Raw genomic sequence first — 12825 nt, 5'->3', positions numbered from 1 at the left:
GAGTCAAGATGAATTCATAGTATGAATGATGCAGAACTTAACTACTACCTACATATTCTATAAATTCAAATAGATTGACAATAATTAACTCCATAATTATTCGGCAACTCCATAGGTTCATATTCCACGTCAAGCAAACAAATTATCAATCATGTTTTCATCAAAATGGACACAAATAGATAATGGAACCAGATCTTGAAAAAATGTGTGCCACCAATGATGTAACCCTTCCTCTTCCTACAAAGTTTTGTTTCTTTATAAGTGATGAAAATTGGAGTTTTTTTTTAATTGAAAACAAATACCTATTTTGGTATTGAAACCGGTTCGAAAATATTGGTATCACAACAACACTACCAAGGACATCGTATTTTATGCATTCAATGAAATATAACTAAATGAGGAAAATATCACATTATATATTTTCCTCGTCAATAACTCTCTTTATTTTCAATATGTAAATGGGTACATTAATTTGGCAAATGTTTTGTACTATGTGAAAACATGCAATTTAGAGGGTGTCTCATTTGCATCTAATTTTCAAATCCCTTCGCAATTTGAATGAGATATGCATTAATTGAAATACAGAACAAACAGAAATTAAATAACACTAATGAAATTCCAATATTTGGCAAACAAACTCTACAAAATACAAATGAGTAAATATTTATGAAAGTCGTTAAACCAAAACGGTTTTGTGTGTTAATTAAAAAGTAAAAATATACTGTTAAATTGACAAAAGAAAAAGGGAACTTGATTCAAACATGGAATTCTAGATACATTGAAGTCTTTTTATTTTCACTTGTTTGATAAATTATTATTCTTTTATAAAACTTAATACACTTCTTACTATTTAGTGCATAATTTGTATATATTTTTTTTATAATACACATTCAACCATAGCCGGAGTAATTAAGGAGGTTTTTGTTTTCAATTGTAAGAATAATAATTAAACACTTTATTTTTAAATAACAATTAGCATTAAAAAATTTAATGACAAAAATGTGAAGAAATACTAGAATTTATATATTAACATTTTAAAAATGTCAAACTTAAAATATTCAGTTCCTATTTTTAGAAAATTTGAACGGAGGTTATGTTTTTGCTCCTGTTTTTTTGCAAGTCGTCACCAAGATTAAGGAAAAACTTACGAATCGATTTGTATTAAACTTTGTACGAATATTATACAAATTAGGAGACCATTAAATTTTGAGATATAAAGGTAATAAAAAACGATTTTTGGACAAGGTTTTGCATTCTATTGAGTGCCCATTCTAGCAATAGTTATTGTACGCATAAAATGAAAATTTACTCATATAAGAAAAAAAAGATTGTCTTAATTCTAGATATCTAGAGTTCCATGTTTGAGGGATGCTTCTGTTATGAATTTTATCAGAATAGCTTTTGTCTCCAGGCAAAAGTGACTTAATTTTTGTGAAATATCATTTTTATTTTAAGTAAAATTCCGTAACTTAACTCTATTTGTTCCGCAAAGAGTATTGAGGAGCACTACAGTCCTGTTCCGTATCAATTTTTTCCAAGAAAAATAGGCGAAAACAGATGAACCCACTCTTAAAAGTTTTTACTCAAATATTAGTATTTATAAAAAAAAAATGATTAAAAAAATGCTCAGTATGAAGCCTGATATTTTAATTTAATCGTGAAATCTATGGTTTTTGTCTAAAAACACACTGTATCAAACAACACACAAAAAAATAAAAAATAGAACAAAAGCTTGAAGTAAAGCTTTCCAATGGATTAATATCCGCAAAACAATAATATTAACATGCAGCAAGTGATCGAAGTTCGATTTTTTTAAAACTTCAATGCTTTGTTTGATATCGTAAGCAAAGCTTTCTCATCATTTGCTTGGAACTCCTTTATATGTTGAGTATCGAGTTCCAATGTTCGACTACTCTATATAACATATGAAGAATTTTGTCTCAAATAACCCTTTTTGAGTGAGCCTCTTGTATTTTTTTTTTTTTTACTTTTGTAAATTTTTTAATTCCCACTATTGTAATACTATTCTTTATTTTATTTTTTATTCAAATAGACGTTTTTTTAATGAGAAAAATGCATGATTTTTTTAATTAAAAATTTCTTTAAACGACTATAACTTAAATCATAATATTTATAATTAATATTGTAATTTAAATTCAATAAGCAATGAGAATTTTCTTCATCTCGATAAAAGGTAAGTTATAAATACGTGTTTTATCTATCATTTTTATATATTTCATAGCCTAACAAAGCAACTATAATTAAAAAAAAAAATAGTTATTTTTTTACCAACTAAAAAACTTATTTTTGAAACTAATTGCTTAAATAATTGGTATTTTTTTGACGTTGAAACGATCAAATAACACTATTAGAATATTAATTAATATTGATGAATAAAAAAATGTTTTTAATGTTAGTATTGGGACTTATTGACTGATGTGTAGATCATGTACGTCTATGTATGAAAATATGTCAAATATAAGCAAACCAGCAGCATATTTAAATAAATGGTCTAAGCAATCGATTTGTTCATTTTGAAAAAGATGGTCCTTCATCAATTCTGTAAGCAAATAGGAGGAAAATAATGGTAAATTATTCATGTAACCAAATATTCAAATTTAAAATATGTAAATAATGTATTCTTTATAGATAATTAACGATATATGGTAGACAAAGGGATCTAATGGAAAGTTTGGTTATGGATACTCATTGAGAGAATGTCAAAGATTCATCAACCATGCAGAGAGATCTACACTTATCTTGCAAAGTCATTGAACCATTATATGTAAAGTTATTGTTGTGTCTGTACTAATACCATATATTTTAATGAAGTTCATTTCTGGTCGTATATAATATTTATCATAAATATAAATTAGGTAAACTTGAAACTTTTTGTCTATTTTTCATTATTTTTGTAACACTATAGTAAATACCAGAAGCAGTATAACAATTATTACTGTCTTAACAAAAAATATATATAACAAACTGTATTTAGTTCAACTTCCAAACAGAAAATTAAATCATCTTTCATATTTGATTATTAGCTTTCAAAAAAAAAAGTTTTACCAACGAAGTTACCATAGTTTAAATTGAGTATTACTCTCCGTCTTCATGGAGCACATAGAAACATGGTTAATTAATAGTCAGATTTTTTTATAATTAAAAAATAAAGAAAATAGATTCCAGTTTAAGAAAATAAAAGATACTACTCAGGATAAAATGCTTATTATTTACATTTACAACGTATACTCTCTTATTATTTACGCTTGCAAGGATTTTGATAATTTTCTATGGTTGTTGATAACAATCTGTTCCTGTTTGCCTCTAAACTTTTTACAGCTCAATTTCTGGTCCAAGTCCACCCAAGCGTTAACTAGGGTGGACTATAGCTGGCCTCTGCTCCTAGATTGGATACCGCTTAAACTGTCCTTCAAACGCCCAAATATGGCGTAGTCCATTGGCGCAGCACCAGGTGCGTGGTGAGGCCAACACACCTTTGAGAAGAAGCTGTGAGCTTCCTACATAAATATATTATGCGTGACTTTGAAAGTGTGACAGCTGGGGACGTTCAAGTGCAACCAGCCCTCTCCGTTGGTCCTCCTGGCCAAAAGATCTCATTTCTTAATAGTAAATGTAAGTGGATAATTGAACCTCTCGCCAGATTCAAGGAAGACAAGTTTGCACTTTTGTCCATCTAATGCAACCCCTCAAATCACTTAAAGATTGGCAAATTTCCTTTCCTTTCGTAGTGTGCTACGAAAACTCCCAATTGTGAGCCAAAGTAAGAGCATGTCTATATTGAAACCATCTCTCCAAGGGGAAATAACTTTTTATTCAAGGTAACAACTCTATCTTGTTTTTTCTCCTGACGATTCCGCAATTTTTTCTACTGTGATCTTTTTCTTGTAATTTATCGGCTTCAGGGGTTTTCTCGGTGTCGTCTTGTAACTTTTAAGCGGTTGATCCTCCGAAACAAGCTTCCTCATGGTACTCCTGTCGATTCTAAACTCGCATGAGACTCCTTTGATCTTGGTCTTCCCTTTTTTTCTCCACAATAGCATTTTTAACCGCCTCTACAGTCTCAACTGGCCTTACTAAACGTGTTCTAACGCTCTCAGGAGCCTTAGCAGCCCCACTTCAATGTATGACATACTCCCTGATATAGATATAATACAAAATTAACATACTAAAAAACATCAAAATAATAATTTCTAATATTTCTGAGTATATGTTTGAACAAGTTAAAAGTCAGTGGGAGTAAAAACGATTTTACTGTCCGTTGAAATAGTATTAATTGTTTCAGGATAATTCAAAACACTATGACTCCAAAAACTTCGTTAAGACATAGTGTTCTCAAGCTTAATGTAATACAGTTTTTAATTGTAGGATTTGAGAGTTATATAATATGTTAAGACAAATTCAAAAGGTATCAAAAAAAGTAACAACGTCTCTCTAGTGTAAACTAAAGTTTAATCAAATTGAGTTGATAACGACTCAACATTCAGCATGTGAAAAAGCTGAAAAGTTAGTAACACAAAGAATATAGTTAGTATAGAGAATATGTTGATATCTTAAAAAAATATTTTTTTGTAGAATACAATTAAACGTTTTTATATACATTGTATATTAGAATTGTAAAGATACAAATTAATTTCCATGAATATTTTTTGTAACCTTTCAAATAAGTGAAAATGATAGCAAACTAGAAAAATGGGAATGTAGGGCACAGCAAATATAAATCTTTGCGTTAAAACTCGGTCTGGGCCTGATTTATTTTTAGTTTGACCACAAATGATTTTTGTTTAAACGATATTTCGATCAAAACGGGTTTAAGCCCCTAATCTGTTTTTTCATTCTTACTTTGTGGGCCAATTTTCTCCTCATCTCATTTATACCGGATGGTCCATCGAAATTAAATACCAATTTAATAATAATTAAAGGTAGAGTGATTGAAATTAGTGCATATATTAAAGGATAAACAATTAATTACAAAACTAACAAACTTGAAGTATCTTGCTTACGTACAAATCGAGAAATGACACTTGAATGTGATGGACAAATTTTATTCGCACAACTCAAGCAGTTGAGCGTTTCCAGGAGCACCGTCTACGCCTTCATCAAGTTCGAAATGTTGGAGAGGAAGAATGACTCTATCTAAAGGGCAAAACTAGAGCCAAAAGGAGTAAAAGAAAATAGCCCAGGCTAATCCCCTTAACTCCATAAAGACACATGCAAAAGATCTTGAGAATTTACACCAAACTATCCAGAGAGCTACCATAAAGTGGATGGAAAGAGTCTTGTGTGGGTAGAAGGCCTCTTTTGACACCAGTAATAAAATAAGCCCATCTCAATTGCATGATTTTTTTAGTTCTTTTGAACTCTTCTTTGACACTTTTGCCCCCCAATAGCCCCTTGACTACACCTTTTTGGTGCATGTCGAGGGGAAGGCATGCAGTATTGTTCATTCAAACAGTGATGCCTCAAAGGTACTGTCAGTCATCACTGGGACACCATGTCGCCTGCAATCCATCATTGTCGCTAAGGGCGTCTACAATATTGATAAAGAGAGCTTAGACATACATCTATCTTTATTATTAATTTTGTTGAAATTGTTAACTAATAAATTAGATCATGTTGAGTTTTAACATTCAAAATGCTCAGATTATAATGGATCACTCGATATAACTCCCCAACAAATAGTCAGTGTTACTCTTCCGTCATTCACTAGCACACGCACTCTTAGATATCCTCAAGAATTAGAGAATAATGATAACAGTTTTATACATTTAAAATAAAACAATGTTTAGATTACAACAACAACAAAAACGTATTACTATAAAATAGTAATTCAGCTTCATCTAATAAAGGGTTAAACAAACTTACAAAATGGTTTATTTTATTAATTAATATTCATCAATTGTTTCTTTTAGATTAACCAACTTTTTTCTTTTAAAAGTTGGCGAAAAATAATTATTGGAAAAGTCCCCTTTAGAATTCCTTTTTATCGTAATAATTATTAAGTCTATAGTTCTTTGTAATGCATGTACTTTGAATAATACATATGCAAAGCTTTAATCCAGGTGATGCTTTCACGAATTTAGAAAGCAACTACGTGATAAAAATTAATTGAAAATACTTTTATTTTCCGATAAGGACATGCTCAAATGCAAATATTTATATCAATTCATTACTTTAAAAGTATTTGTCTACTATTTCTATTTGTATACTGGAATACTGTTTTTGATTGTTTTTACCCCGAAGAAACATAAGAAAAATCTTTAGCAGCTATGAAACTTTAAAAAAAAAATTGAACGTTTATTGTGAAAAAATGGTTACAAATTTAATTTCAATGTATGCACCTTCGCTGAACACATATTCTTCCCATCTTTCAGGTAATTTATGGATGCCTTTCCAAAAAAAATGATTCATCCTAGGCTACAAACCAGCCATCGATCCATTTGTGGGCTTCAGCGTGATAATCAAAGCGTAAATCGTTGAGTACGTGGCCCATCGATGCAAACAAGTGATAATGGGAAGGCACAGGTCTGATGAGTAAACCACATGAGCAAGAGGTTTCCAGTTGTACGATTCAATAAGCTGGCAGGTGGCTATAGAGCGATGTTATGGTGCGTTGTCATCAAGGAAAATTACCTTGTGTTGCCGGATCCATATTTTGGACGGTTTTGGCGTATAGCATGGTACAACGATCCAACGGTCAACATCTAATTGCTTTTCGAGCTGTTCTTGCGTTTGGTTATCAGCTTTATCGGGCAATGCTTGCAATTCAGTGTCTTCAAACTTTTTCGGTGGGTGGTCGCGCTTTTCAATTCCTTCGTCAAAATTACCATTTTGGAATCTTTCAAACCACCTCAAGAACTGTGATCTGCTTAGAACATGTCTCCATAAGCTTCCACAAGCATTTGATGAACTTGAGAAGTGTTTTTCTTAAATGGTTAACGGAAAATCAATGATGTCCTCACATCGTAGTTTGTAAGCACAAAATTAGACATTTTTACGAGGGAAAATTTTTCGTTTTTGAATGAAACTATACAAACAATGAATATTGTGGACACATGTTGAAATAAGCATTTAGATTTTCGGACCAGTTTTTAAAGTCAAACTGGCGACACCGAGGGGCCGATAGACGAAAGTCTCATTCCATAGGCGCATACTTAGTAAAGTTTAAAATTATGTTTTACGGTTTAAAGAGAACGGCATTTTAATTACTATCTAAAAATCTACATAGCATAATTTATATAATCTAATAATTGAAATTCGAAGAGAAGGATAGAATGGGTTATTGTAAAGAAATGTTAGAAAAATATTTTTCACAAAAACAAACAATTGGTTACAAAATCATAATTTTTATGTTATAAAGGTCATTAGTATCTTTTCCGAGGTAAAAACAATAATAAAAACACCATCTCAATCAAAGGACAAAAAGACAGATACAAATTTTTTTAGCAGTTTTATTTATTGGAGTGTGCCATAATAAATTTGAACAACATTTGAATCTAGTAATATTTTGCTGCATAAATTTAGGGTTACAGCTTTGCTTAAATAAATAAGAAAAATTGCATGAGTTTATCTTTGGTAACATTATTTTATTGGAAAAAAATGTGCCCTATATATCATATATATAAAAACTAATATAGACGAAAATACGAAGAAAATTGCAATATTTGTTGCAACTGACACCCTGTGTATTGAGTCTTACAAAATCTCAAATTTCTCTCAAATGAGTCTGTTTAAATTTTAAATCAATTATACAAACTGACAGCAGAAGAATTAATAATTCAAGTGAAATACAAGTTAAATAAAATCATTGAAAATATAACTGCATTATTATAAAAATTTATATTTAAAAAAAAAACTTAAATCCTTCCAAATCAGTTTATATCGAATATCTTGGAAAAAAAAGTAGACAAAAGTTATTGATTTATTTACAAGAACCTACATTATCAGTATTACACGATTTTAATGTGGTTGTGGCCTTTCTAATGTTCGAGTGAAGTGGCATGTTGCAACTTTCCCCAATTTTTTTAGTGTTAATAGCATAGTGGTTATATAAGTTATTCTAATTTATATGTTAAATGTACATATTTGCAGTAAAAAATATTCTGCTAACTAAATCTTAAAACAAAAGTTAATAAAAAATTATTGATAAATATTCAGCCTTAATAGGCATATGTATTCGTTTGAGCTAAAAGTATAAACATTTTTTATGGATTTTTTAAGTAGTTATTTTTTGATGTTATTAATGTTAAATCAAGTTGCATGATTTGTAAAAAAAAAATTCTCTAGTTAAAATTTGCAATTATATATTTACGAGTACATATTTCAGGGCTCTCAAAATCACTGTGTACTTTTTCACTCAAGCTACTAATATTTTAGAAACCTACCCAAATGACAACTTAGAACTGGTATTGCCGAGGATGAGAGAAGACGGCACCGTCCTTCTGTAAGTTTCGTGTGCAACCGGCCAACTGTTTCCTCTACTACTCGTTCAATCTTCTGCAGACTTTCTCAAACTCTACACACACGAGCAAGCCGCATGTTCACGAAATACTGAATAGGATGAAGTGGGAAGAATAGGAAGACAAACCTTTGCTGCTTTAGTTTGCAGTCACCACAGTACTATTCTGAATCGAAGCCTTGTAAACACTCGTTAAAATGGATGCCTTTTGACAAAAATTGGCCAATTTATTTCATTTCGGACTACCGAAAACTGAGCAGTTCCTTTTCGAAGAGAGGCTATAGATTTTGAAATTTTGAGAGCCTTGTAGTTTTTCTTTTCATTACTTAAAACAAAAGATTATGTTATATAGTATTTTCTATTGAAGCATTCCTTTGTTTCAATCAATTGAGATTCCTACATTGCTTCAAGCCTTAACTAAGATCATGAGCAATGTACCACCAGTCAATGTGTCCTAATTTTGAACTACGGAATTCTCTTAAACGGAAATCCTGTTTTACAGTAGAGACCTATTGCATTAAATTATTAGACTTCTTTTTTTTATAAATTTTAATTCTGTAAACCAGAAATTCCTTTATCTGTAATCTGGAAGGCTTTTGAGGTAGAAAAAAAAAGTAAAAAACGCTTTCGATATACGAAAATGAAGTCTTGCCAGAAAAGTAATTTTAAGTACATATATATGTATAGAACAGCCACATAAGATACATAAACAAGACTTAGTTATGTATTTAGTTTGACATAAACTAGTTATCCAGATAACGTGATACAGCAAGGTGCAAAGAATGGGGAAATTGCTAAAGGTCGCATCACAGTTCTGTTTGTAACTTCCATATCAGGAGAGAAGCTACGACTTTAGTGATAAGAAGAAGTCAAACCCCAGGATGCTTCTTGCAACGTTCCAGATGTCAGATGCAGGTCAAGTATGAACTCAATAAAAAAACCAATACGACCAAAAAAATATTTCTGCGTGGTTGAACTCTCAGAACAACAAAATGGTCCTCCAAAATAGAAATATTTTGTTATTTATAGATAACTGTAGAGCTCATCTACCGATAGCACTCTCTAATGTAAAAGCCCCCCAAAAAAAAAAAAAAACACGACTTCCCATCTGCAACCTATCATTCGAAATGTCAAATTAGTATAAAAAAGACTATGCTCAGAAGCATACTTGTGCGAATGGATGATTGCTAAACAGACAGCGAACTAAAAAAGAAAACAGCTATTCTTGATGCCGTCCAATGACAGGAAAATACTTGGATGAAAGTAAAAGAGGCAACAATATTGAAATACTTTGCAAAGGTTGAATTTACATTGATCAACGAAATAATTCAATCAATGGAAGAAGTGGAAAGGGATTATAGTGAAATGATAAAACCTCACCAAGTGGTCCCGGGCCTTTCATATCAAGACATAATTTTAAGTTGAATTCAGACTTGGCAGTGACAAAGCAATTTGCATTATTTATAATATGTATTATCAGCTATGTTAGTATTTGAAGGTGGTTTCAATGACAGTTCTATGTCGTTTTTTTGTTTTTTATTATTAAACGACTATATATAATAGCTAGATAATATAGAGTGATTTGACATTAAGTTAGTAGGGAGACACTAATTGTCAGTTAACGAGAAATATAATTGAATAGTAGACATATTTACCAGGGCCGTTGTGACGGGAGCTTATCACTCCGAATTGCTGATGATTAAAAAAATGATATGAAAGCCTTTTGAAAAATGAAATAAACCTTTTTCTAGCAAACACAGTCTATGAATCAGAACCTAAAAGGGTCATTTATGTAAAACTTTAATTTCCTAAATTAAAAAGTAAATCAACCAAATTATTTAATAAAGAGGCCTTTTATTTTTTATAGCACCGATATGTACTATAATTAATGAGCAGTTATGCATTCCTTTAGTAAATAAATAAAATGTAAAAAGTTGGTACATTTCTTTACCAAAATATATTTTGTTTCGCAACCTCAAACTCCCACGAGAGGAAATTCAATAATCTGAAAAGTTCTTGAATGCAAATAGGACTCCGTTTTAGATCATACTTACTATATACATGAATATATGATATTGGGAGAAAAATTGCTCTCCTGGGGACTTCCTTCAATCAACTATCAAGAGTTAATATCTATATAAGTGTATACTTCTATATGCACGATAGATGTGATAACCTACCTTGAGATCGTTAGGTGGTAAGTATCGGGGTAAAACAAGTGATACTTATTATTACTTCATAGTGAGTCTAACTTTTTATTCTACAGGTGATGATAAAGTTGAAATATTCAAATACAAATTCATAACATTTATGAGCAAAATGTTAACTTTTTTTCACCCTTGTTTTGAGATATTATGATGCAAACAGCTTTTACTTCAAGAATCTTAAAAATAACTTTATAATAAGAAATTTCTGCTTTTTTGGTCCAACAAAGTGATGTTTTTTTGAAAAATATTTTTTAACATTTATATGGTTGAGTCTAATTTCTTGCCATAAAAGATTTAAATAAAAGAAAAAGGATAAAATGTAATTTATATTTGGGTATATGTTTACAAATTCAAAAAAAATAATAAAAAAAACACAAATTATATTTTTTTTTCTGAATGATCAAGAATGCATTTGTGGGAGCTTAAATATTCCGAAAAATTGACATTGAATATTATAAATCCATCATTTCGTGCTCACAATGATAAAAATTATGGTTTGTTATAAGGCGAAAATATTCAACTTCATAATTCAAATTTATATTCAAAGTTCTTTAAGCTTTGTGGCTTGAAAAAATATATTTATATATTCATTAAGCTGTCAAGATGTATTGGTGGTACATCATGTTTTGCTCTCTGTAAGCCATAAAGGCTGAAATTTTAGGTTATAAAGGTTATTGTCATATCTCTTGGGATAAATATAATGATAAAAATGTCATTTGAATCCAAGGAGGGGGGGATTAGGACATAGAATTAAATATAATCAACTCTAAGATATTCGACTTTAAAATTAATTCACTTCCATATTGATATAGAATTAAAATGTTAGTGGAACGAAATATTTGTTGTTTTATGTAGGTTCTGTAAATAAAACAACCGCCTCAGTAGTAAACTTCTTTAATTATGTACATATATTAAGAAATAATTTATTCAAAATCATGAATTAGTATAAGTAGGTATGTCAAATAAGAGAAACTTAATTTAATTTTCCATTCATTTTTTTAGGAATCAATTTCATATTGTATTTTAGTCCAAGCCTATATTAATTAATAGACTTGAGTGGCTTAGGACACAAATATTTTTTTTTAATTTTACATAACTATGGTAAATTTATTATAATTCATTTTAGTCTTCCATTTTACAAGCGGTAGTATCCATACTAAATAATCCAAATTTGAAGAGCAATCCTAATGTTGGAGGAAACCCCTCCAAAGTTAAAAAGGTGAGTAATCTAACCACCCCTCCTAACTTTATTTGCTGAATCTAATTTATTTGTCTTACAATTCACTATTAATTTATTCATTGTACATTCTAATCATAGTAGTTAATAGGCATCAAAGAACAGACAAACTTTATTTATCTGTATACTAAATGTGTGTGTGTGTCTAGCATCTATGGTTTCCTTTAAATAATATTTCCCCAAAAAACAATTTTTTTCACTACGAACGACTACTTTATATAACAAAAAATAAAGACAATAAAATTCTACAAAATTATTTTTGCTGCATGTTGGCATTTATCTTTGCACCCTTTCTTTAAAAGAATATGTTATTGTTTAGAGAAGAGGAAATGAGGCAAAGGTTTTTTGAACATAACGTGACAGTTGAGCAAAGGACAGTTCAACGATCGGCCCTCAACTGCCCACAATTTATATATTCAACAGTTTCATTTCATTAAAATGTATTCTTTTAAAAAATTCGTTAAAACGTTTCTGTTTTTTTTTTTAAAATATAATTATATAGACATAATGTTTTATGATACATATATATATTAAAGAATAACATAACAGGAAAAGAAAATGAATTTTCCAGATTACTAGTTTTTTTTAAACAGCCTAGTTAAAAAATACAGACCATTTACATGATATGTCGTCTCTCAATGTTAACATATTTTTTAATCACATTTTCTATGGCTTACTATTTAAGTTCGCCGCAGCTCAGCCAATTTTCAAATTCATAATAATCAGCATCCTTAAGTAAATACTCGTAATTAAATTAATCAGCTCTTGAAAAATTAACTCTGATTAGGATATCAAATGGACTAATTAAAGAGATTTATACGCATTTAAGGGAGAATTTTAATGACTCTGCATCTATAAATCATTAATATACACAAGTGTACAAACTCTGTACCTATTTCAAAATG

At 30.0% G+C, this 12825-nt stretch overlaps 1 long non-coding RNA gene across 1 annotated transcript; it reads left to right on the top strand.

Annotated features, from left to right (window-relative positions):
- LOC121132226 (uncharacterized) lies at positions 1-2888 on the top strand. The gene is made up of 2 exons (XR_005869265.2): positions 1-2587; positions 2650-2888. It is a non-coding gene; the product is annotated as an uncharacterized lncRNA (long non-coding RNA).
- Positions 2889-12825: the final 9937 nt, after the last annotated feature.

The sequence above is a fragment of the Lepeophtheirus salmonis genome, chromosome 2 (assembly GCF_016086655.4).
Source record: "Lepeophtheirus salmonis chromosome 2, UVic_Lsal_1.4, whole genome shotgun sequence".
NCBI classification, from domain to species: domain Eukaryota; kingdom Metazoa; phylum Arthropoda; class Copepoda; order Siphonostomatoida; family Caligidae; genus Lepeophtheirus; species Lepeophtheirus salmonis.
This window is presented reverse-complemented; position numbering and strand designations above follow the sequence as displayed.